Below are 26803 nucleotides of genomic sequence, written 5' to 3' on the forward strand. Positions count from 1 at the left end.
TTTTGTCAGGCTTTTAGTGGATATCCTAGAAATTACAACAAAAATTCTTAACTAATTATTGTCTAATATAAATTAGTCTTTTACCAGTTTCTAGACATTGCTAACATTTAGAACATTTATATCATGTTTGCTGTCTTTCTGATGTTTTTGGTGTGAAGCAATATAACATATACATTTTAGATTTCACATAACATTATTACTGTTTTGTAAAGATAATATTTATTTAGGTTTATCTACTTAGCTTTTATCATCACCCTTAATTCTTTCCTACATTTTCATTTCATTGTTCGAGATGATTTTTCTGCTGTCTAAAGAACTACCTTCATAAAATGTGTTAGGGAGGGATGAAGCCAGCATCGTCCTGATACCAAAGCCTGGCAGAGACATAACCAAAAAAGAGAATTTCAGACCAATATCCTTGATGAACATTGATGCAAAAATCCTCAATAAAATACTGGCAAACCGAATCCAGCAGCACATCAAAAAGCTTATCCACCATGATCAAGTGGGCTTCATCCCTGGGATGCAAGGCTGGTTCAACATATGCAAATCAATAAATGTAATCCAGCATATAAACAGAACCAAAGACAAAAACCACATGATTATCTCAATAGATGCAGAAAAGGCCTTTGACAAAATTCAACAACGCTTCATGCTAAAAACTCTCAATAAATTAGGTATTGATGGGACGTATGTCAAAATAATAAGAGCTATCTACGACAAACCCACAGCCAATATCATACTGAATGGGCAAAAACGAGAAGCATTCCCTTTGAAAACTGGCACAAGACAGGGATGCCCTCTCTCACCGCTCCTATTCAACATAGTGCTGGAAGTTCTGGCCAGAGCAATCAGGCAGGAGAAGGAAATAAAGGGTATTCAATTAGGCAAAGAGGAAGTCAAATTGTCCCTGTTTGCAGATGACATGATTGTATATCTAGAAAACCCCATCGTCTCAGCCCAAAATCTCCTTAAGCTGATTAGCAACTTCAGCAAAGTCTCAGGATACAAAATCAATGTACAAAAATCACAAGCATTCCTGTACACCAATCACAGACAAACAGAGAGCCAAATCATGAGTGAACTCCCATTCACAATTGCTTCAAAGAGAATAAAATACCTAGGAATCCAACTTACAAGGGATGTAAAGGACCTCTTCAAGGAGAACTATAAACCACTGCTCAATGAAATAAAAGAGGATACAAACAAATGGAAGAACATTCCATGCTCATGGGTTGGAAGAATCAATATCGTGAAAATGGCCATACTGCCCAAGGTAATTTATAGATTCAATGCCATCCCCATCAAGCTACCAATGACTTTCTTCACAGAATTGGAAAAAACTACTTTAAAGTTCATATGGAACCAAAAAAGAGCCCGCATCGCCAAGTCAATCCTAAGCCAAAAGAACAAAGCTGGAGACATCACCCTACCTGACTTCAAACTATACTACAAGGCTACAGTAACCAAAAGAGCATGGTACTTGTACCACAACAGAGACATAGATCAATGGAACAGAACAGAGCCCTCAGAAATGATGCTGCATATCTACAACTATCTGATCTTTGACAAACCTGACAAAAACAAGAAATGGGGAAAGGATTCCCTATTTAATAAATGGTGCTGGGAGAACTGGCTAGCCATATGTAGAAAGCTGAAACTGGATCCCTTCCTTACACCTTATACAAAAATTAATTCAAGATGGATTAAAGACTTAAATGTTAGACCTAAAACCGTTAAAATCCTACAAGAAAACCTAGGCAATACCATTTAGGACATAGGCATGGGCAAGGACTTCATGTCTAAAACACCAAAAGCAATGGCAACAAAAGCCAAAATTGACAAATGGGATCTAATTAAACTAAAGAGCTTCTGCACAGCAAAAGAAACTACCATCAGAGTGAACAGGCAACCTACAGAATGGGAGAAAATTTTTGCAACCTACTCATCTGACAAAGGGCTAATATCCAGAATCTACAATGAACTCAAACATATTTACAAGAAAAAAACAAACAACCCCATCAAAAAGTGGGCAAAGGACACGAACAGACACTTCTCAAAAGAAGACATTTATGCAGCCAAAAAACACATGAAGAAATGCTCATCATCACTGGCCATCAGAGAAATGCAAATCAAAACCACAGTGAGATACCATCTCACACCAGTTAGAATGGCCATCATTAAAAAATCAGGAAACAACAGGTGCTGGAGAGGATGTGGAGAAATAGGAACACTTTTACACTGTTGGTGGGACTGTAAACTAGTTCAACCATTGTGGAAGTCAGTGTGGCGATTCCTCAGGGATCTAGAACTAGAAATACCATTTGACCCAGCCATCCCATTACTGGGTATATACCCAAAGGACTATAAATCATGCTGCTATAAAGACACATGCACACGTATGTTTATTGTGGCACTATACACAATAGCAAAGACTTGGAACCAACCCAAATGTCCAACAACGATAGACTGGATTAAGAAAATGTGGCACATATACACCATGGAATACTATGCAGCCATAAAAAAGGATGAGTTCATGTCCTTTGTAGGGACATGGATGAAACTGGAAAACATCATTCTCAGTAAACTATCACAAGGACAAAAAACCAAACACCGCATGTTCTCACTCATAGGTGGGAATTGAACAATGAGAACTCATGGACACAGGAAGGGGAACATCACACTCCGGGGCCTGTTGTGGGGTGGGGGGAGAGGGGAGGGACAGCATTAGGAGATATACCTAATGCTAAATGATGAGTTAATGGGTGCAGGAAATCAGCGTGGCACATGGATACATATGTAACAAACCTGCACATTGTGCACATGTACCCTAAAACCTAAAGTATAAAAAAAAAAAAAAAAAAGAACTACCTTCAGCATTTCTTACAGGAGTTCTGCTGACAGCAAATTTTCTAAGGGTTTGTTTCTTTGCTTGTATTTTTGCTTTGCTTTTTTCTTCTTTATGTAAGTAATATTGAGGATTAACTTACATTCATGAGCACAAATTTTAAGTGTTCAGCTTGAATTTTTACATGTGTGTTACTGAAGTCAAGATTTCAAACATACATAGCTCTCCAGTAAGCCCCCTCATACTTCCCACAGAAGTAGCTACTATTCTGTATTCTCCTACCATGAGTTAGTTTTGTCTGTTCTTGAACTTCATATAAATGGGGTCATGTAATATGTACTTTTGTTTCTGGCTAGGACTGTGATATCCATCTATATTTTATAAATAATAGCAGTTTGTTTTTCTTTATTGCCGTGCGGTATCTCACCATATAAATATAAAACAATTTACTTATTCATTCTATTATTGATAGACACTGGTTGTTTTTCAATTTTGGCTATTAAAAAGAAACTTGTGATAACCATTCTTCTACATATTTTTTGGTAGGAAATAGTTATTTCTGTGGATACCAAAGATAGCTTTCATCTTAAGTGGATATTTTTTACTGATTTTACATTTGGGGATTGATAGCTATTTCCCTTCAGTACCTTAACAATAACATTTCTATAGTCCTAAAGCTTCTACAGTTTCTGAAAAACCAGCCATCAGACTTACTGATCCTTTGAAAGTAAACATGTTTTTTCTTCTTGCTGATTTCAAGATGTTTTTGGTTTTAGATTTTAGCAGTTTTACTATGATATGCCTAGGTGTGGTTTTCTTTGTATAAATACTGATTTAATCTGAAGCTTAATGTCTTTTATAAATTTGTGGCATTTTTCAGCTGTAAATTTCAAATATTGCCTTTGACTCTTTCTCTGCTCCCTTTATATGACTCTAATTATATATACATATATAGAGAGAACTATATACAATTTATATTACAATATGAATTAGACCTTTTAATTATCTCTCATATATCTTTCATATTTTCTGAATTTTCCAGCTACTTTGCTCTTCTTTCTTTGGCTTGAATTAGTTTCTGTTGACCTAATTCCTGGTTAACTGTTGAGTCCATATTGAATTCTTAATTTATATTATTATGTTTCTTAGCTATAGAATTTAATTTTGTCTTTATAGGTCCCTGTTCTCTGATTGTATGTCATCTATTTGTCTGAAACATATTACTCACAGTTATTTTCAAGTTTATATCTGGTAACTCCCCAAACTAGGTCATCCCTGGTTCTTTTCTATTATTTTTATTTTTCTCTTAGTCTTGCCTGTTGATTCGTTTGGTATGTTTAGTTGTATGCCAGACACTGTGTATGGGAATTTATAGAATCTCTGAGTGATGTCATTTTCCTCCAGTGATTTCCCCATATCCTCAAGACTGTAAATAGAGGACAGATCACTTTAATACAGTCTAGGACTGGGATGACTAGAAGCTAGGTTGCGACTTTGGAAAGCTACCTTTTGCCTCTGGTTCATCCCATATCTAGAGCGTAGCCTTCCAGGACATTATTTATTTAATTTTTACATTATATCAGATAGGATTTCTTTGTTGCAAGTAAAAAAAAAGGTAGCTTAAACACAGTAAGTTTATCATGGAGAGATAGGGTGGTTCTTGGGCTATTAACTCATAGACTCATCCTGTCATTGAGCAACTGATCTACGCTGACTTCTCTGAAATTATCTTGGCTTTATTTTCATGACTCTTACCTGGTTGCTGTAGTTTCAGGTGTCCCATGTGGCTGACTGTATCCTGAGGAAGGAAAGTGAAGTTTATCTTCAGGGGGCTCTATGTGACAGTGAATGGTCCATTTGCTAGATACTTCCTTCCCCCAAAGCCTTGCTTTCATATGCCTCTTTGTCCAGAAGTTTGTCACATACCAATGCCTAGACCAGATTCTGTCAGAGGAAGTGGAGTGACCGTGTTTGGCTTAGACCGATCATGATTTTTCACTTAGGCTTGGGGAGGATTCATTTCTCTGAACATATAACTAGGGCACATATGAATACCTAGGCAAAATTGGGGCTTGATGAACTAAGAAAGAGGGAATAATAGGTATCTGTCACAAAGTGAAATAGCTGTTTGTCACATACAGCCATCCTATGTAAGACATATTGCCATCTATCTAGTTTTAATTAGGAGGATTCTATGAGTAAGAGAGTTTAAAAACCCATCACAAGGTTAAGTATATAGTGGCAAAATCTGTATTCAAGCAAATATTTTCTAATTCCAAATTTGGGGCTCTTAATTATGCCCTACAGTCTTTTGACTGGGATGTATGTTTCATTTTTTGTAACTATTCCTATAAGATGTTCACATACACAAATTGAAGTAGACAACACAGTTTTTTTCTGGCTTTGCCAGACCTCAACAGATGCATTACAAATGGTCAAACAGGGTGAGAATGTTGTATGGAGAATGTTACTTACCTATAGATTTAGGATTGCCTAAGACCTTAATTTATATGTATGCATGGCCATTCCTCAATAAGTAATGGACATAAGCCACCTAAGGCCTAGGCATTATAAGGTGTTGCTATGAAGCTGAAACCGCAAGGGACCTATTAGATTTTTCACTTCCATTAGCAAATATGATTTGTGTCCACTCCCCATTGCCATTCTTAATTCTGAGTTCCACTCTACTTAAAATTTTCCCTCTCAGCTTCAGCTGAATGGTTTTCGCAAGAATTTGTTTCTTTGAGGAGTACCCTTAGAGTGATGGATTAGCAGCCCCGACAGCATTTAGTAAGTTGGGAGAACATTAGCCATTTCCATTTCTCTCCTCCAGAATGGAGGTGGAGAGCTCTGCCATTAGAAGTGGAGAGCGGGCAGCTCTAGGACAAAGCAGCTGCAACCACCACAAGTGCCGCCCTTGAGAGCAGCACATGCCATGAGGTCAGAGGAACAGCGTTTTATGTTCCTTTGTAGAATAAACAGAATATTTTTATGAGAAACAAATCTTCCATCTATGATCCGGTTCCCATTAGTGGGTCAAGGCAAGAGCAAACCAGAGAGACTTAATTTACTTAGGAGACATTCAGTATAAATACTATATTCCCTTGTGTGATGTTCTTGTTCTGTTAGCCTTAATACATGCAAACAAAGATGACTTACTCAAAGTTTTGATATGCCCAGAGATCATTCTTCTTATAACATGGTGTTCCTTTTAGGCTGGGTGTCAAGAAGATCCAGAAAGTCTGCATCAACACAGCATGTATTTTCACTCCACTAAACTACTATACAATCTGTAATTGCTAACCCCACAAGTTTTAAAGTTTACCTTAACATTTGTAGGAAGCAGATGGTTTCCATGCACTGCCAACCTGTTGGTACCAAAGCATTTTCCAAGAATTGTTTTCCAACCACAGTCACTAGCATAATTAACCTTTCTATGGATTGAATAAACAAGAAAATGGTCACGAATCTGTAAGAAAGACAAATGTACCATTCAAGATTTAGCCTCAGAACAAGCTCCAGGACACACATGAAAAACCACACACAGTGTGATGCATGATCCACTTCTGGTATTTTTTTTTCCAGTGACCTCTATTCTTTCCCTGTTTCTTCCCCCATTTCATAGTGTACCCTCTCTTTCTAGCCATGTGGTCACATTTACCTATTTTTATCTGCAGCCATGGATTTGGCTAGGTCCTAAGTTTTTTTTTTTTTTTTTTCCGTCTGTGGATTTCCTCTTCCTTCACCACAATGTTCCTGGCCTTTCGACTCTCTTCTTTGCCTTGTTTTATGACATTAATGTCTTACTAATTTATCTTTCTCTCTCTCATTTACATTCCATTGTTTCTTCTGATTTTTTTTTAAATTTTGCTGTTGTTGTTGGAAACAATTATAGATTCATAGGAAGTCACACACACACAAATACAGAGAGGACTCATGCTTGCCTTTCATCTAGTTTATATCCCAATGGTTACATCTTGCATAAGTATACTACTGCTATATAGAAACCAGGAAATTGGCATTGGTACAATCCACAAAACTTTTCAGGTTTTATCAGTTTACTGTACTCATTTTTGGTGAGTGTGTGTGTGTGTGTGTGTATTCTTCTGAGTTGCAAAGGGGCAAAATTTTTAGTCTTCTGCTTGACTTTAGAATGGCTCAGAGTCAGACTCAATAAATATTCATTAAGAGTATGTATGAGACAGTCTCACATAATTAACATGAGCTTGTTGAGTGGATCTGCACATTAACCCTTTCAAGAAGAGATTATATTATTCATAAGACCTGTGATGAATTAAACAAGATTCAGAGAAGTTAAGTGATATTCCCAAGGTCATCTAAATAATGGCCAGAATTTAAGTCTAGGGCCCACCGTGCTGCTCACCTATTCCTGCAGCCTCTGTACAGATCATAACTTTATTTTCATGTGCTTTATTGCTACACTTTGAATGTTTGTCCTCTCCAAAACTCATGTTGAAATTTAATTGCCATTGTAACAGTATTAAGAGGTGGGACCTTTAAGAGGTGATTAGGCCATAAGAGCTCCATTCTCATAGGTGGTGTTGATAACATTATAAAAGGGCAAATTTGATCTCATCTTACCCTGTCTTTGCTCTTCTGCCTTCTATCATGTGATGCCACAGTAAGAAGGCCCTCCCCTTATGCTGCTGTCTTAATCTTGGACTTCCCAGCCTCTGGAACTGTGAGCTGATAAATGTCTGCTAATTATAAATTACCCAGTCTCAGGTATTCTGCTAGAGCAGCACAAAATGGACTAACACATCCATTCACAGCCTGAATTAGACTGTGCTCTTGTAGGGGCCCCCTACCTTTTAGCCTCCCTGATTGCTGATTCATAGCTTAGGCCCATCTCTGACCAGTGTGCTCTTTGCTTCTCTGATGCTGATATCCAATGAGGGTCAAGATGTCTAACGGCCCATGGTGGTATTTTAAGTGTGGCTTAAATATTGGGAGCAACTTAGGAGGCTCTTCCACACAGGGAGTTTGTTGATCCCCCAGCATCTTGAGGTAGGTAGCGTTGATATTACCATACCAATTCTATAGATGAAGTAATTGAGACTGAATTGATAAAAATCAGAATGTTATCCAGAAATGGAGCCTAGAATAAAACTCAGGTCTTTTGATTTCTGGTCAAAGTTCTTCATAGTGTTTCATATTATAGTGTGGTAGGACATTATTCTCTCCGTAATCGTAAGTATGATTTACTGAGCATCTTCTGTGTATCATGAACTATGCTAGGCTTTTTACATGCATTGCCTCAGTTTATTCTCATAGCAGTTCTATAGGGTTATTATTATTATTATCCCTATTTTACATACGAGGGTGCATGCCCAGAAAGCATAAGTGACTTAGTGTAAGGCTCAGAGTTAGCAAGTAACAAAACCAGAATTAGAATCTGAGGCTGTCTGACTCCCAATCTGGACTTGTATTATTTTCTATTTTTTGAGACAGAATCTGGCTCTGTCAACCAGGCTGGAGTGTGGTGGTGTGATCTTGGCTCATGGCAGCCTCCACTCCCAGGCTCAAGGAATCCTCCCACCTCAGCCTCCCAAGTAGCTTGGAGTACAGGCAAGTGACATCACGCCCAGCTAATTTGTTTTTAATTTTTTGTAGAGATAGGGTTTCACTATGTTGGCCAGGATGGTCTCGTACTCCTGGACTCAAGCCATCCATCCACCTCGGCCTCCCAAAGAGCTGATATTACAGGCATGAGCCACCATGCCCGGCCACTTCTTGCTTTAAAGGAAACAAATAATTGTGTAATTTTCCTCCCGACAAAAAACAAAACAGAAAAGCTCAAATTGTGTGATATAGGGGAGAGATTTCAAACTGTGCATTAAAATTTGCATTATTTATTAATATTTAAAAATTGGGGGATTTCATTTAAAAATCTGGATTTTTATCTTTTTATGATAAGTCCACACAACTGGCCACAGAGTCTTGGTCTGCCCTTGAGTCTATGCTTCCTGGTTTGCCACAGTTCCCTGCCAGCCTCTTCCCTCATGTCTCTACATCCTACAGGCATGTGGGTTGTTGGTGACTCTTCATATAGTGGATCAAAGGAATGGAATTTGGAGTCAAAGTCCTGGATTTAAATCACAGTTCCAGCATTTCCTGTGAGCCTCTGATTCTTAAAACATAATCACAGGTTCCTTAACATTTCTTCCCATCTAATGGTAGACAAAGTTTTTTTCTCCCAACAATATAAAATCAAGAAAAACATAATAGAGTTTTTGCTTTCTCCCCTTGAATTTGTGTGAGCTTTTGACTTCTCTGATTAATAGAATATGAGAGAATTACTACATGACTCTCAAGGTTAGATCACAAATGCCATGCTATAGTACTATCTTTGGGAACTAAGCAGAATACTACCCAGTTCATTGGAATACTATCTTCGGGAACTAACTTGGAACCACTGTTCTCAAGAGGCCATGTAGTGATACTCTGGTCTGAAGTTCCAGCTGAGTCTAGCCTTCCAGACATCCCAGCCAAGGCACTAGACATAAGAGTGAGGCCATCCTTGGTCCTCTAAACCAGACCATCTGCCAGGTGAATACCACTGAGAGATCACAATGCTACTTGGAGAAAAGTCACACAGCTGAGCCCTGCTCAAATACTTAACTGCAAAATCATGAGATATAATAAGATAGTTTTTGTTTGAAGCTACTAAGTTCTGAGATAGTTTTTTTTCAGCAATAAATTAGGCAAAATCCTTAAAACTCTGGGCGCCAGTATGAGAATGTATAAAATAGAATGAAGAATAGTAGCTGTCTTGCCCCCTTCATACAGTTAAAAGTGGGAGGAAGTAAATAAAAGAATGAATTTAACAACATATTGTATACTACCAAGTGCTATCTAGATAATGTTATTATGGTAATTGTAAAAGCCCCATAACTTTGTGACAATCTTTAAGCCTTCTTTCAAAGGGGATACAAAACCATTTCTCAAAAAGGAAGAGTGAACAGGTTATAGATTTTAATTAGTCATGTGTCTTGGTAATACACTCCTGTAGCAGCACGGCCTCATACTCTTCTATACCATGGCCTTTTCAGTATGTGGTGTCCCCACCAAATGGCCCTTTTATGTCGGCAGAAATGGAGGACATACAGACAGGACTCAAATGAAACTTTGCGACTTCCAGCTATGTTGGAACATTAAAATAACCAGAATGAGGGTTGGATGGAAAATCAGCCAACCTGTTGATTTTACTGATCAGTGAGTTAGTGTTGGGAAGAGAAATCAGGTCACTTTGTAGGACTAAGTATAGAGAAAATTGGGCAGAGAGTTTTAACCAATTGGCTGATTAAAAGTCCAGAGATGTATGGGCATGGTGGCTCACGCTTGTAATCCCAGCACTTTGGGAGGCCAAGGTGGGTGGATTACTTGAGGTTAGGAGTTCAAGACCAGCCTGGACAACATGGTGAAATCCTGTCTCTACTAAAAATACAAAAATTAGCTGGGCGTTGTGGTGGGTGCCTGTAATCACAGCTACTCAGGAAGCTGAGGCAGGAGAATTTCTTGAGCACAGGAGGCAGAGGTTGCAGTGAGCTGAGGTCACGCCACTGCACTCCAGCCTGGGTGAGAGAGCGAGACCCCATCTCAAAAAGAAAAAAAAAGTCCAGAGACAATTTTATTTTATTTTTATTCAGCAATTTTTCTTTTTCTTGAGACAGAGTCTTGCTCTATTTTCCAAGCTGGAGTGCAGTGGTGGAATCATAGCTCACTGCAGCCTTGACCTCCCAGGCTTAAGCAATCCTCTTGCCTTAGCCTCCCAAGTAGCTGGGACTATAGTCACGTGCCACCAAACCCAGCTAAATTTTTAAATTTTTTGTAGAAACAGGGTCTTTCCATGTTTCCCAGGCTGGTCTGGAACTCCTGGGCTCAAGCCATTCTCCTGCTCCAGCCTCCCAAAATGCTGGGGTTACAGACGTGAGCCACCATGCTGGACCCAGCAAATTTCCTTAGAGCACTTTTTGTTATGACAGGTGGCTGTAAATGGTGGTAAGTTTTGGCTCAGGCCTTCCTCTGCTTCTTTCTACCTCTGGTGGCTGTTGCACATAAGCTGTTATTTTGCCTGGGGTACTCCCTTAATTCGGTTACTGAGTTATCTCCTACTCCTTCTAATCTCTGCTCACACATCACCTCCACACCATTACCTGAGACCACAAATTAGTTGAAGTTTCTTTGTCATAACTTGTGTGGGTCCCTGTGTATTTACATAACTGTATTTATCACAGTGCCATTCATATTTAGTAAGGAGGTGTATCCTCACACTACATTCAGATATACAAGAAAATGTAGTCACTACATTTTCAGTAATGAATCTGATCCTTCCACGGAGTGGCCACTCTGCTGGCTTAGCAAGGAAACTCCACTTTAATCTGTCTCATCACAGTAAGTCAGTAGCTGCCAGCATGGAGTCTCGTGCATTACACAGCCACTAGTGGTTTAAAGGCCCAATCATTCCAAATGCCTCCTTCACTTCACACTCACAACAGTGTCCAGGTAGTTGCAGGGGCAGGGTTGAGTGACTTTATGACTTTGGAGGGAATGTGGTTTCTGCCTGGGAGCTCATTCTTGGCTGTGGGCCAGTTAGTTTCTGTATACTGTCTAGTGCACATTGCATACTCTGAAATATACTGTATAAACAGTTTAGTTTTTTTTTTTTCAAATAGAAGAGTGGTTAAGAGCATTTGCTTTGGAGTCAAGTTGATTTAAATTCCAATCTGTACTCTGCTCCTTATTAATAGTATTCTTTAACTAAACGTTTCACTACCCTAAGCTTCAGTTTGTTTATCTTTATTTTATTTTATTTTATTTTACTTTACTTTATTTTATTTTTTTGAGAAGGACTCACACTCTGTCACCCAAGCTGGAGAGCAGTGGTGTGATCTTGGCTCACTGTAAGTTCTGCCTCCTGGGTTCACCCCAATCTCCTGCCTCAGCCTCCCAAGTAGCTGGGACTACAGGTGCCCGCCACCACGCCTGGCTAATCTTTTTGTGTTTTTAGTAGACACAGGGTTTCACCGTGTGTTAGCCAGGATGGTCTTGATTTCCTGACCTCGTGATCTGCCCGCCTCAGCCTCCCAAAGTGCTGGGATTACAGGCGTGAGCCACCACACCCAGCCTGTTTATCTTTATAATGGATATATTAATAGCTATCACTGGATTTAATTAAATAATTAGCACAGTACCAAACACATAATTACACATAATTAGTTCTCTTTCCTTTGCTTCTTTTTAGCTCCTTATAATTGTTAGGTTTCTTTTTTGTAGAAAGTTTCTTCATTGCATATCTTGGAGCCATGTTCCTAATCTCCAATCTCTCCCCTTTTCCCAGCAAAATTTAGCAATCCTGGGTTCCGTATACTCAGGGTTCCCTGATAAAATGTATGGTGGGGACTGGGTAGAGGAGCATGCTCATTCTCTCAGAAGCAGCATGTTGCAGTGGAATGAGTACAAGTTTCCAGATGAAGAATCTGGTACTCGTAGGATTTCACGGATGTATCTCGTGTCCAGGCAACTTCAAATCAAACCACCATATTACAATAGTCTTCAAGAATGGAGATGCATGAGGTGGCAATGGAGATGAAACAGTTTGTTATTTATGGCTCCAAATCACATTAACTTGTCTAGCTCAAGAGGATACTCTCTTGATCTATTCGATATATACCTTCTGATATGTACTCAAAAAATTTCTGGTTCCAGATGTTTCTGATTTTCTGGTTGGGGTGTGATTGTGTGATACCTTTGTCTAGGGTGCTCAGCAGTCTCCCTGGAGGAAGATAATTTGTTTCATTCACTCTGAAGATTGTTGAGGAAAAATAACATTCAGACTTCCATCCATATCTGACAGGCCTGACTGCAACTTCTCTAATGATGCCTTTAAATGATTTTAATGTTGTGATAAACACAAACTCAGTACGGAACTTGTCCTTCCATGGGACAACCTTTCTTTAGTCTTAGATTGTTGAGCATCTGAGCCTCTTCTGAGAGCCCAGGCAAGATCAAGAAGGCTAAAGATCATACAGAATGATCAGACCTTTCTAAATGGACCAGGGAGTTTTGGGGCAGATTGCTAAGCTCAGGGAGGCCCTGAAGTTGTTTTCAGTGCATATGGATTCAGAATTGTATCATGAAGTATGAGCCATAAAAAGTACTTTGTTAGTAATAGTTATGAATGCAATGTACAGCTTTTGTTTTTTGCAGTTTCGAATCCACAATCAAATCCACATAAACGTGATTAACTCTCACGCATCTTTCAAGACCTGCTTTTTGATCCTTCTCTAAAAAGCCTTGCCTGAGACAGCTAAGCAAAACTACTAGCTTTACCTGTGTGGTTCTACTCTTTCCAGCACTGCCTTTGACTGTAGAATGGCGATGTTGCATTTGTTTGTATACTGTTCTTCCTTACCAGACCGTGAGCTCCTCCTAGGTAAAAGCCATGCCTGATTCTTCCTTGATATCCACTGCCTGGCACTGGAGTTGATAGAAAGAACATACTTAATAATATTATAAATAACTATTTATAAGGCTTTTAAGAGACAGAAAAGCAGAAAAGACTTGGGTCAAAGAAAGGGGAATTTATTCAGTATTTATTGAATGCCTCCTATATATATATATATAAGGCATGTAACATAGAATAATTTATTTGTTATACACAGCACCCTTTAGAAAAAAAAGCATTTTTGTTGTCATTTCACAGAGCCGGAACTGAAGCTCAGAAAGTATAATAGAAACAAGAATTGGTGCATTTAGAATTTGATTTCAAATCTGTCTTTGTCTTTTTGTGTTTTAGTAATATACTTTCCTACTTATCAGTGAGATTGGATCCTATAGTTTTTCTCTGCTCCCAGTGAACGGGCTTTCTGGAAGTCTGATTTGTTCTGTTCTATTTGTCAGGAGTGAATGTTTAGCTATATCTCAATTACCAGGTCTACCTCTACCCAGTGACTTCCTGGCTACTTCCAATAAAAATAGACAGACTATGAAGACTCTAAAAGCTTGATTAGCACTGATCGTGAGGGAAATGCAAATCGAAACCACAATGAGATACCATCTCACACCAGTCAGAATGGCGATTATTAAAAAGTCAAATAATAGATACTAGTGAGGTTGCGGAGAAAAGAGAATACTTATACACTGTTGGTTGAGAGTGTAAATTAGTTCAACCATTGTGGAAAGCAGTATGGCAATTTCTCAAGGAGCTAAAAAGCAGAACTACCATTCAACCCAGCAATGGTAGTTCTAGTTCTACCACCAATCTCTGGTATATATGCAGAAAAATATAAATACTCTATCAGAAAGACACATGCATGTGAATGTTCATTGCATCGCTATTCTCAATAGCAAAGACATGCAATAAAATTAAATGCCCATCAATGACGGATTGTACAAAGAAAATGTGGTACATATATACCACGGAATACTATGCAGCCATGAAAAAGAATGAGATCATGTCTTTTGCAGGGACATGGATGGATCTGGAGGCAATGATCCTTAGCAAACTGATGCAGGAACAGAAAACCAAATACCACACGTTCTCACTTATAAGCGGGAGCTAAATGATAAGAACTTAAGAACACAAAGAAGGAAACAATAGACACTAGGGCCTACTTGAGCAGGCAGGATGGGAGGAGGGAGAGGAGCAGAAAATATAACTATTGGGAACTGAGCTTAGTACCTGGGTGATGAAATAATCTGTACAACAAACCCCCATGACACCTGTTTACCTATGTAACAAACCTTCACATGTACCCCCGAACCTAAAATAAAAGTTAAAAAAAAAAAAAAGAACTTGATTAGGCTTTGCTTACTATCAGGTGGTGGGACTGCACTTAAATGGCATTTTTAAAAAAGCTTTATTAACGTATAACTGGCATAAAATAAGCTACACACATTGAAGGCTATGATCTGATAAGTTTTGATGTGTATATACATTCATGAAAAAAATCATTACAATCAAGATAATGAACTATCTGTCATTCCCCAAAATTTCCTGTGTCCCTGGCTAGAACCAGAAAGTTGAATAGAAGTGGGGAGAACAGACATTGTCATCTTGTTCCTCATTTTAAAGGAAAGCATTCAATCTATTGCCATTATGTATAATGCTAGCTTCAGGTTTTATGTAGATACCTGTCATCAGGTTAAGGGTATACCCTTTTATGCATAGTTTTTTTTTTTCTAAAATCAGAGTTGAATGTCAGATAGTTAATTTTCCTAATCCTTTGAGATAATTATATGGTTTTCCTTTTTAATCTGTTAATATGACAAATTACTCTCAAGAACCCTTTTAATTATTTGATTCTGTGATTATATGTTACTTAAATAGTTGAATCTACCTTAGCAAAATTCCAGTATTGCCTTTGGCATTGTAATCCAAAGGCTAATAACTAAAGATGGTGTAAATACATGGTGTCTTAAGTAGTGTAGCAAATCCATAATTATTAGATACCTAGCCAAAGTTCTTTCCATTTTATACCATGCAAAAAATCACATGGCCTTTCACATTTTTTATTATTTTACATAGAATAAAATGTATTCCTGGTTGTGTACAATTCAGTGTTTTTAAATTAAAAACATGGGTCCATACAAACACTCCTAAATTGGTTATACCTAATAATGATCCCTCCCCCACCAAAATTTCCTCACTCTGTTTCTTTCTGTGCAAGCCTCTTCTTCCTCCTCCAATCCTGGCAGCCATTGATTTGTTCTCCACTCTTCAGTTTTGCCTTTTCCTAAATATTCTATATATGAATTCACACAGTGTACCATCTTTTGAGACTGGCTTCTTTGATCTAGTAAATGCGTTTGCAATATGTTGATGTATTATCAGAAGCTTGGGAGCACATTTTCCTACCAATTATCTGAAAGGAAAAGTAAATGATCTATTGAGAATGTGGTATATTTAATAAAAGAAAATACAAGCAGATACTTAATTTGGTGTGGTACAAAAACCACATTTTTCCATCAATATGTAAGGAATGAAACAAATATAAACTGAACTCTTTGGTCCAAAAGGTGACAACATCTTTCAATTACACAGTCAGGTGTGACCTAGAAACAGATCTAAGTCTTTACCACTGTTTTTATCTACATTATATCTTGATTTTCTGTGTGTTTTGCATACCCAGTAATAATGCATTAAATTCTTGCTTCGTGAATTAGGCGGGATTAGATAGCATTGTTGTATGTGTAACCTATATGGTAATGAGAGTGAAATAGTTAAACAGAGATGGAGTAGGTGGGGTCGGATTTCATGAATGGATTTTCACTTCTCTCCATAGTGAGAGATAATTTTCAGCTCAGGCCTCCATTGGTGGATACTTTGAGAGAACATGCAGTGTTGGGCAAGAGCAGCAGGGGGCCTGGATGAAGACAGGAGCTTGGACCAAAAAAGGGATGAGGATAGATAGAATCGATCTCATTCACTTACCCATTTCACTCTCAAGGTTTTCACTAACCCTTTGGGGAAGTTAACTAGGACATAAATATCAGGTTCCTACTGTATTGTACATATAATTGATATATATGTTATGTTTCTGTGAACCATATAACAAACTGTATATTCTCAGTCCATGAAGCAGGTTCAACTCTCAACTTAAGCTTTTGCTGTCTCTGTGAGGTCCTGAGTAAATAAAAAGCTATTTGGATCTTTTTGAAGACTGACGAGTGCATCTCAGGAGAATCGCTCACAATCACAGCACAAGTCATATCTGACCCATAGCCAGGAAACCCCCAGAATAGTATTAGGTGTGGAAGGTGAGCCCTGGGGTAGGTTGGGAGACTGACATTCACAGCGTAGGGTGCCTTGGAGAGTAAAGTTCCCTCCTTCTAGACAACAAGGAACACATCACTAAGCAAGAGCATCCCAAACTTACAACAAAAGCTGCCAGGCACTCATTCACAGCAAATGTCAGACTCCAGACACCAACTGCTAATGTGTTATAAAATGCTGATTAGGGATTACCGAAGCTGCCTACCAACTTTCTATTACCATTGTTTAAGAAAGTCAGAAATAAGTTGATTCTAATTCTGACAGCATTTTATGTTTTTCTTACAAATTTCACATCTGTGAAAGTCAGCATTTATAAAATTTAGTTGAGAGATATATTTAAAATGAATGCATTTAGGAAGAAGGAATCAGGTATTTAATAGATAAAAGCATCAACTTTAGATCGTATATACTGCATTAATTCTGGAATTGATTTATATAAAGTACATAAAAATTATTCCTCCAAACTGGGTATGTTCCATGAGGATAGAATTTTATTCCTGTTTGGTTTAATTGATTTATACCAAGCCTCCAGAACAGTCTATGCACAAAATAAGATCTCAGTAAATATTGGCTGAATCAAATTAGACCAGAAAATAAAGTAAAAATATAAACCATGTGAATCAGGAGGTTTATATAGTTGCTATGGTTGGACGAGAAATTTGACTGTGTATTTCCTAGAAGCTAAAGTGAAAATGAAGTTACACTCAATTATGTAGCTTACATTGTCAAGTAAGAGAAAGGATACCAATTTATTATGGGAAATTAAGCTTTCCTAGGGCTAAACTCTACAAGAAATTCCTAGTGTGGGAATTCATAAGAAGCAATAGTGAGTTTTTAGAGTAATTTTTAATAGTATTTATGAAAGTTGAGAGCATAACTTTAACATATCAGAGATAATCATGGAATGGATTCAGATAATATTCTTTTTGTTATAAGATGGGAGAAGGGAACAGCAGGGAGCAATACATAGAATTGTACAGGTAGGGAAATCTCTACTGTGGCTGAAAAAGTCCGGCTTCTCAGGAATGAAAATTGTTTCCTTTTTTTAAAAAAAATCATTTCCTGATTGTTCTTGTCTTAATCATTTACTCATCCAGAATCATTTATCAATGTCTTTTTTTATGCTTCAGTTACTGCGATAGATGCTGAAGATACAAGTTAAATTCAACATAGCCCTGTCCTTAGGGAGCTCTGAATTTGGTAAAGAAGCAAAACAAGTCAATCAGCCATCATCAAGTGCTGCTGTCAGCAAGGTCTCCACGGCGTGTGGGAGGACACAAAGGAGAGGCATCTAAATTAAGCTGGAGTCAAGGTAGGCTTCCCAGATGAGGACACTGTGGAGCTGACTTTTAAATTTACATTTGAGTTAACTGAATGAATGAAGGGATACAGTTTTCTAGGCAGGGGAGTGGCATGTGTACTGGAAATTGCAATTACTGGCTTGGGTAGGGGGCAGTGCTGCAGATACACACTCCTGTGGATTAAGGAAAAAGGAAGGCAGAGGAGAGAAAGAAAGTAAGGAATGAAGGGCCTTGTCAGTTAAAGTAAGAAGTCTGAGCTTTATCCTGAAAGCTATGGGCAGCCATGGTCATTGGAAAATTTGGATCTTCTTGGGTGCAAGGTACTTTTCACTTAATGATTAGTGATTTTGATCTTTGTTAAAGAGTAATTTGAATACTTTTCTTTAGTTCTGACAACTCTTTTAGTAACAATTAGTTATGATTAGTAACAATTCTTTTCATGCCAGATTGGCAGGGAGCTCTTCCTCTTTGGTGCATCATGGACTAGAGCAGTCCTCAGCTCCATCCTCATCATTTTATAGAAAAGCCTCAGAGACAGTAGGTGACTTCACCAAAGCCACACAGCTACTGAGTAGCAGATTCAGGATTTTAATCTTTTTCAGGAAACACTATAATATGGTAAAAAGAACAGAAACCTGTATCGGCTGATATAAATTCAAATTTCAACTCTGAAACACTTTTGTGACCTTAAGAAAGTCATGCAACCTTTCTAAGATTCACTCTCTTCGTTATAAAATAGTCATACTAATGATGGTCTTAATATACTGATTTGGTTTTGAAATAATGTGAAACACCTCCAGATTACAGTGGGTACTCGGTCAGTGCTTGTTGCTTCTGATACTCAAGCACACTGATTTCTAGATTGAGGTTGTTTTCCAAAAAGCTTTTTGGAAGGATGGTGTCCCGATGGTAGTCCTCTCTCTGTCTTTTCTTTTGGCCCACAGTATGCATGTGCCTTCTGGACTGACAATCCAGTGGTATCCAAAGGGATACTTTGAGCTGGAGGTCATTTAGTTCTGTATAGGGTCCGTAAGAAGTGTCAGTGTAGCAGACCCTGGGAGAGACTGCAGTGGCAGAAACATGTATTTCTCATTGAAACCTCTGGGTAAGAACATTTTAAAGCTTAATACAACCAGGATCTGTCAGTGTGCCCACAAATTGAGGCCTGAAATCATCTGGAACCCGAACACTACTCATTAATGATGAAAGTGCTATGAGAAAGTGCTATGGGGGTGGAGGGAGGGAAGCTGTAACTTAAATATGGATATACATAGAGGCAAAGTCATATTTTCAAATTCATTTTTTTCTTAAGATCAACCCACCCAAGCGAAGTCATTATAAAGCTAACCAAGGATAACAGCTCTATCAATCAAATCTTTTGCCTTCACAGTTGAGTGATATCTTTTTCTTCCCTTCATAACCAAAACCGAGAGGCCAGTTTAATTTCCCAGTTGGAGGCAAAAGAGTCTTTTCTTGACCCTGGCTCTTCATCTCCACGGAATAGCTCACCCTGCTTTAATGTTATGCTTTCTTATTCATATTATTAGTATTGAAAATTATTCCCAGGGGGAGAAGAATATAGTGATAAGGTATCAGGCTCTTTGTTCAAAGAACTAATCAGATTTTAGAAAGACACAACAATGCACTGTAGGGTTTCTGGACAGGCTATAATGACCCATTCCCCACAATGGTTAAGGAAGTATATGTTTAGCAGAGAATGAGTTTTCTGGGTTTTTGAGGGAGGGCTCAGAGAAGGAGGTGGGAAACCCCATTGTGCAACAGCAGGAGAGATACCAGGCCTATAGGAAGAATATTCTCTTTCGAAAAATTGAATGATAATCCTAATAGTTGCAATGTATTAGTTCTTCAGTCTCATTCTAGGAAAAAAAAATGAAGTTATTGTGAAAGAGATCTGCCTCAGAGAGGCCACCTTGCAAGACAGGTTGATTATGGCTGATGAATTACACATGGCTCATTGCATTTCACAAAGACCAAACCACATAATAATATTCTCATGAGACCACGTCAGAATCAGCCACATCCTGGGCTCCTGCCTATTGTGGTCAGAAAACCCGATAGGGACATACAGCTTTTCCTATCTAATATTACTCTTAGTATTTAAGGAGTGCTAAAATAAAAGTGAATTGAGCTTTCTGAAGAAATACCGTATCCTCAGGGCTTGAGGGGGTCTAAGGAAGTATTTAATCTAGGGCCTTAATGTTATAGCTGAAGAATAAGAGGCTGATGATGGCATGTGGCTTGCTGAAAATCACAAAGGTGGTTAGGGCCAGTGACAGACTAAGAGACCAGGTCTTCCAAACTGCAGTTCCAGCCTCTTTCTTGCATTACATTTTTGAAAATTTTGAAAATACTCTAGCTTTATTGATAAGAGCATGATTTTGAGGTGTGGAGATAGAGAAGAAATTTAATACTTGTTGAACAGTTCATAAATACTTAGAGTGTTGCTAGAGGGTTCTTATATTTATTATCTCATTTAATCTACAATAATCCTGTAAAGTCAGTATTATGTTCCCTCTATAGATGCAGAAACTGAAGCTAATGTGATAAAGGTACCAAATCTGGTATAGTGGAACTGGATTCAGCTCCAAGGTCAATTAGGTACCCAAACTGCTTCAAACTACTACTTAGCAGGCAGTATGAATTTATGAATTTGTTCTCAGAGTTGGAATTAAAATGAAAGGTAACCAACTCCAACCTTTGATTTGACATGGTAGGTTTCTTTATAGAATTCCTGACAGATGTTCACCAGTTTCTACTTTAGTACCTTCAGTCATAAAGAACTCACTGCCTCACAAATATTTAACCCTTGTAGTTACATGGTGTAAAACATTTCCTGTATTTGATTTCTTATTTTATCTTAAACCCATATCCTCCAGATCATTCTCTGATGTTACATTTTGCGTGCTGTACTCAATCATTCATTTATTATTTCAGCAATATTTATTGTCTGTTACATGTCAGGTACAATGCTCTATTCTGACAGCACAATGATGAATAAGGCAAATATTCCTATCTTCATGAAGTTTGCATTGTTTAAGCAAGGATTTGGGTGTAATTCATATTTGAGTAACTGGAAGAGGAAACATTAATAACAGCACATAGAATTAAAAAAAAATTCCAGGCTCTAAAATATGGCTTACTCAACTCTATAATAAAATGTTTATGTAGAACGCCACTGGCATGTCTTTGAGGATCACTTAGAAAATGAAATATGGGGAGACTTTTTCCTCTGAGAAAGCAATCAAAAAATTTGCTTGAAGCATATAAATGGTGCCTCAGAGATTGGGCTGAGTTATGGCTGATGACATAAAGGAATCCCGGGCAAACAGGGCTGGGTGTTTGGCAGGAGGCAAACTGCTAAATGCTGGACTTTCCATTGTGCAAATACTGGCTCCAGGACTTGATGTGAACAGGGCCCTGGCCTCATCCTAAAGTAGCAGCTTCTTAGGCCGGTTTTTAGAGGGCTCACCAGGGAAATCATAGGAAGCAGGCCTGGGGAAGTCTGGAAGGGAGGCTTCTTGCCTTCACCATGGTAAGACTGAACAATCTCAAGAACCTATTAAAGACTGGACCCTTTCTATAATTACCTCAAGTAATCCTCACAGCAGTGCCCTGAGGGAAGACTTTTTATTCCTGTATTATAGAGGAAGTAGACCAAGGCTCTTGAAGGTTAAGTTCCCTATCCAAGTTCATGGCTAGTAAGTAAAGGAGTATAATTCCCACCTGTGTGTATCTGACTTCCAATCCTATGCTTTTTGGATTATAATTCTGTGAAGGCAACTGAGAGAGTCCTTGCAACTTTGAGTGAAGATTTCAAAAAGGAGTTTGAAGATAGAGAATTGTAATTTTAGGACTCTTTATTTGCATGGGACCCATTTTAGGTCTAGGGAGGAGCCTTAGAAATAAGGCCATATATTTTTAAGCATTGCAAAAGTAAGATATTTGTATATTCCTTTTTTTAAAGAAAACCTCTAAAATTTTGAAAGCCTTTGGATCCATAAAACCTGTGCTAAACCACATTTAGAAAACAGTTGTTGTTCACTCAATAATTATTTTTGTTTTGGAGACAAAGTCTTGCCCTGTTGCCCAGGCTGCACTGGAGGGGTGCTGTCATGGCTTACTGCAGCCTCAGCCTCCTGGGTTCAAGAGATTTTCCTTTCTTAGCCTCCTGAGTAGCTAGAACTATAGCCATGTGCCAACACGCCCAGCCAATTTTTTATTTTTTGGGAGGTGAGTTGCTATATTGCCCAAGATAGTCTTGTATTCCTGACCTCAAGTGATCCTCCTGTCTTGGCCTCTCAAAGTGTTGGGATTACAGGTGTAAGCCACCACACCTGGCCTCAACAAATATTTCTTAAATGCCTAATATATGCCAGGCCTTGTCCTAGGTGCTGAGGATTCAGCAACAAAGAACACAGAACAGAGAGTACTGTTCTTATGGAGTTAATAGTCTAGAGACAACGTGTATTGGCAGAGTCCTGGCATGAAAGGCATGCCACACTAAAACTGGAGACAGGGATAGTTGTGTAAGATAACTACCCGATGGAGGATGAGACCTTTGGTTGATAGCAACTAACCAACCCTCAATCCTACCAGTAGACAGAAGAGCAATAAACACTCAGCCTCACCTTCTAACTTCCTGCTGGTGGTCCTTTTTGGCCAGATTGAATTGGAAGTTAGAGGGCAGGCTAGCCCACTAACAGTTTGTGCAGGTCAGGCTTCTGGACTACATAGTGCAAAAGGGTGGAGAGTGACTATGGAGGAGAAACAAATGACATCCAACACGTATGTGTGGATGTTCAACCTTCAGAACTCAGTAAGAATGTGGTCTGGGGAAAACAGTTGCATAAAGCAGCATGCCAATTCTGGCATTGATATTTCTCCTGAAAATAATAATAATAACAGCAAGAGAAAACATTTATTGAAAACATACTCTGTTGTTGACATGAGCTAAGAGTCTGTAGCATATGATATCACATAAACTCTCTCCTTCAAGCATATTCTAAAGGGCTCTAGAAGTTGGCCATTTGCCAAATTTGAAACATTTTAAACCAATATATGAAGAGTTAAACTGCCTGAGGGACCCTTTCATATCTTTCTATGTTTTATATATTAGAGTCTGTGAACAAAAAGAAGAAGAAAAGCCACTGGGTAACTATACATGAAACATTCACATTCAACCAGCCATAGTGAGCACAGTAAAAGATTGAGAAGCACTAATTACTAAATCAAAATGTATTCTTGTTGGCAAAATGCCTTAGTAACTCCCTGATTTTCTCTCAGATTGGGCACTTGCTAAAGGTCCATTGGACCTGGGAGGCAGAGGGTGAAAGACACAGGGCATTGAATAGCTCCCATTTCCTTCTTAAAATATTCTTAAGTAGAAAGGCTAGTCCCAAAGAGGTACCACAGGGGCTAACCCATTTATGAGAATGAAGTGATTTGACCACCTGAGAGACATGTTTCCAGTCACTCAGGCCAATATCAGATTGGATATGCAAATGAGTTCTTTCAGCGTTTCTCAAAGGTACCCAGATTCAATTTGGAAGAGTTCACAAATTTCAACAGTTAACAATTTTTTCCCATCCATGGCATTACCCATACTTAATAACCAGAAAGTCTAATTTTTGTTGAAGTAAATGAAGTGCCTGAAAGTATCAGGGAAATCTAGACTCCAAATTACTCTTGTATTAAAAGACCTCTAAGCTGTAAGTTGAGCTTACAAATTCTTCATTAAACCTCTTCCTTTGACAAATTAGAAAACTGTGACCTACAAAAGGAAAGTGGTTGGTTCAAGGTCACACCATGAGCTATTGGCAGAGCTGAGATTGGTACTCTTTGTGTCCTTGTCTCCTGCCCTGTGGTCCTTGTAGTTATGTCATGCTAGCTCTCAAGGACATAGACTAAGAGAGCAGCAGCCTGAGGGCCCCTGAAAGCTACTCATTCCATGGGAGAAAGAATATTGATCACTTCTGTAATAATAGACAGGGAAAAATCCAGTGTTAAATAATTCAATTGGAGGAAACGTGTGGGAGAAAGGAATGCTTCTAAAATATTCCTGTCAGTCTACACTAAAAGCAGGAGTTTAGTCTGGGCAATCTTCTTTGATATCCCCAGGTCCTTACCTTCATGGAATGTGGGAAGGAGCAGTATTTGCTTCTGAAACTGGCTATCATAGGGCAAATGCTCTTACTTTACAGCTATGTTAAGAAGTTTAGTCAGGAGATCATACTTTACAACTCTAGATTAAATGAGAAATATATGAATGTAATTTAGGCTCTGATAATTGCTGGACAACTTCAAGCATTAAGAGGTATTCAACTAATTCAAACAATTGATACTTTAGTCCTTTTCCTGAGCAGGCATTTGGGTTCAGACTCCCAGCTTTCCCAAGACTTCACTGCGTGCATTTAGCTTTGGGTAATGCAATAGGAAAGTTCACCTGTGTCCCATTTTAACTACCATCTTCCCACTTAATCAGGCCTGGTTCCACTGAGATTACCCAAGCTGTGATCCTGTCATACCTTGCTTACCAAGAAGCCATCAACCCCATTAGCTGTTATCTGCTTAGCATCACTTCCCACCTGAGGCACAAATATTATGGGCTTCTTGTCTGATGTCACCAAGGATGATAAGCACTTAATTTCTTTTGTTGATGGCTAATATCTTGTTTCTCTTTACATCTTTATTGTTTTTATTGGCCAGAGAGCCATTTTTCATTCCCATGGAGTTCTCCAAGAACTTCCCTGACACTCATTCTTACAGCAATCAACTCGAAAAATCTACTCATTTGGTTGGTGTAGCAAAGTCTACTTATATTGAACATGTTGAATCTGGATAAAGAATTCTTTGTATGCTTTCATTATTTTGAGCCCATGCCAGTTATCTGTTCATTTTCAATTCTGTCCCATGATGTACAGAATCGTTCCAATTTATGCTCTGGACTGACAGCCTTGATGGCTTTCAAAGCACAGGTTTACTTTTCTATGGCTATTAACCATGAACTAAAACATATTATATAGGATGGTGGCAAGAAAAAAAACGCTATTTATAGGGAAATTTGGCCCATGCTAGGTAGAATATGAGTCCAGTGTGATTGATTTGTTAAATAAGCCAAAAAAAAAAAAAGCAATCTGGTATTTGTCCCTTTACTTATAAGGAAAACAAATCTCCCTTGGAAATCTATGAACAGTGACATGATACAATATTACAGACCCCTCAAAGACACTGAATACAATTCAGCTATGCCCAACCCATGTCTTAAACTCATAACATTTAGAAGTCTCATTCTTTAGCCATGGAATTATACAATTTTCAATGTTTATATTTATTACAGTGAAGAAGAGCTATGAGAAAGATTGGGAAGGCCTATGAAAACATCATTTAATAAATAAACATAATTTGTACTGGATGTACAATTAAGACTTCAAGAGGGGTGAACCAAGAAAAATTAGATTTTCCTAATTCCTAAGATATGGAAAAGTATCTCAGGGTTTTTGAATTGATCAATTGACTAATTGTGTCATTTAATAAATAGCAATTGAAAGCTTACCAAGTTTGATATAGTATATCCATTGATGACTAAAACACACAGTTCATGCTGTTACAGAATATACTACTCATTGGCTTTTGTATAATATTGCAGTAATAGCATAGATGTACATATCCACGATAGAACTATATGAGTTTTTGGCCATGTTTTAGGTAAAAATATAACAATCTTCTTATGGACCCAAAGGCCACTCAAGAGTGGGTACCCCCCACATTGTCCCTTTGCCTCAGCCTTATATCAAGTGTCTGCTTTGCTTTAAAAGAATAAACAAAATTTAAAAACTATTTAAGTAAATGATATTTTAAAATTTTTGTAAATTGAGTTTCATGCCATTGCCACTCATTTGTTTTTACAATTCTGTAAAATATGCCATGATTTTTCTTTCTTTCTTTTTTTTTTCTTTGAGATGGAGTCTTGCTCTGTCACCCAGGCTGGAGTGCAGTGGCTCGATCTCACCTCACTGCAAGCTCTGCCTCCCGGGTTCACATCATTCTCCTGCCTCAGCCTCCCGAGTAGCTGGGACTACAGGAGCCTGCCACTACGCCCGGCTAATTTTTTGTATTTTTAGTAGAGACAGGGTTTCACCGTGTTAGCCAGGATGGTCTTGAACTCCTGACCTCGTGATCCGCCCGCCTCAGCCTCCCAAAGTGCTGGGATTACAGGCGTGAGCCACCGTGCTTGGCCTATGATTTTTCTTTTTTGATTTTAAAAATAATCATGGATAGCTAAACATATTTTCATGATAATCAAATGAAAACTCCCAAGAGTTCTCTATGGATTTCTGGTGACATTGTTTCTTTCTTTCCCAGCCTTTTCCCTAGATTATAAATCATCTACAATACTTCAGGTAAAAGTTAGTTGCTATGTCTGGCTATTTTATATTATGTTTTCTTATTGATGTATATGACTTCTCGACATTTGGTCACTTTGCAGGTTAGATATATTTACAAAGAGGATGCTGTAGTTGTATTGATTGTAGGAGTTCATCTGGTGCAATAGGGCAAACCAAGAGCAATGACAAATGAAAGATAAAAGGGAGCTAGTCAGCTTTATTCTCTTTTTTTTTTTTTGTGGATTTCTCTGAGGTGAAGATTTTCTTTATTAATCTTTGAAAGAAGTCTCGAAGGCCAAGGAAACTCATCTGACTACAAGCTGCTGTGTTTCCCTACCATGTTGAGAAAGGGTGGCCGGTTGATCTAACGCATTACATTGCTTAAGCATATTTTTTTAATTTATTTCATCATTTCTTCCCCATCATCATATCTGTAGGCTTGCTTTTTTAA

Source organism: Nomascus leucogenys, chromosome 5 (assembly GCF_006542625.1).
Source record: "Nomascus leucogenys isolate Asia chromosome 5, Asia_NLE_v1, whole genome shotgun sequence".
Classification (NCBI taxonomy): Eukaryota; Metazoa; Chordata; class Mammalia; order Primates; family Hylobatidae; genus Nomascus; species Nomascus leucogenys.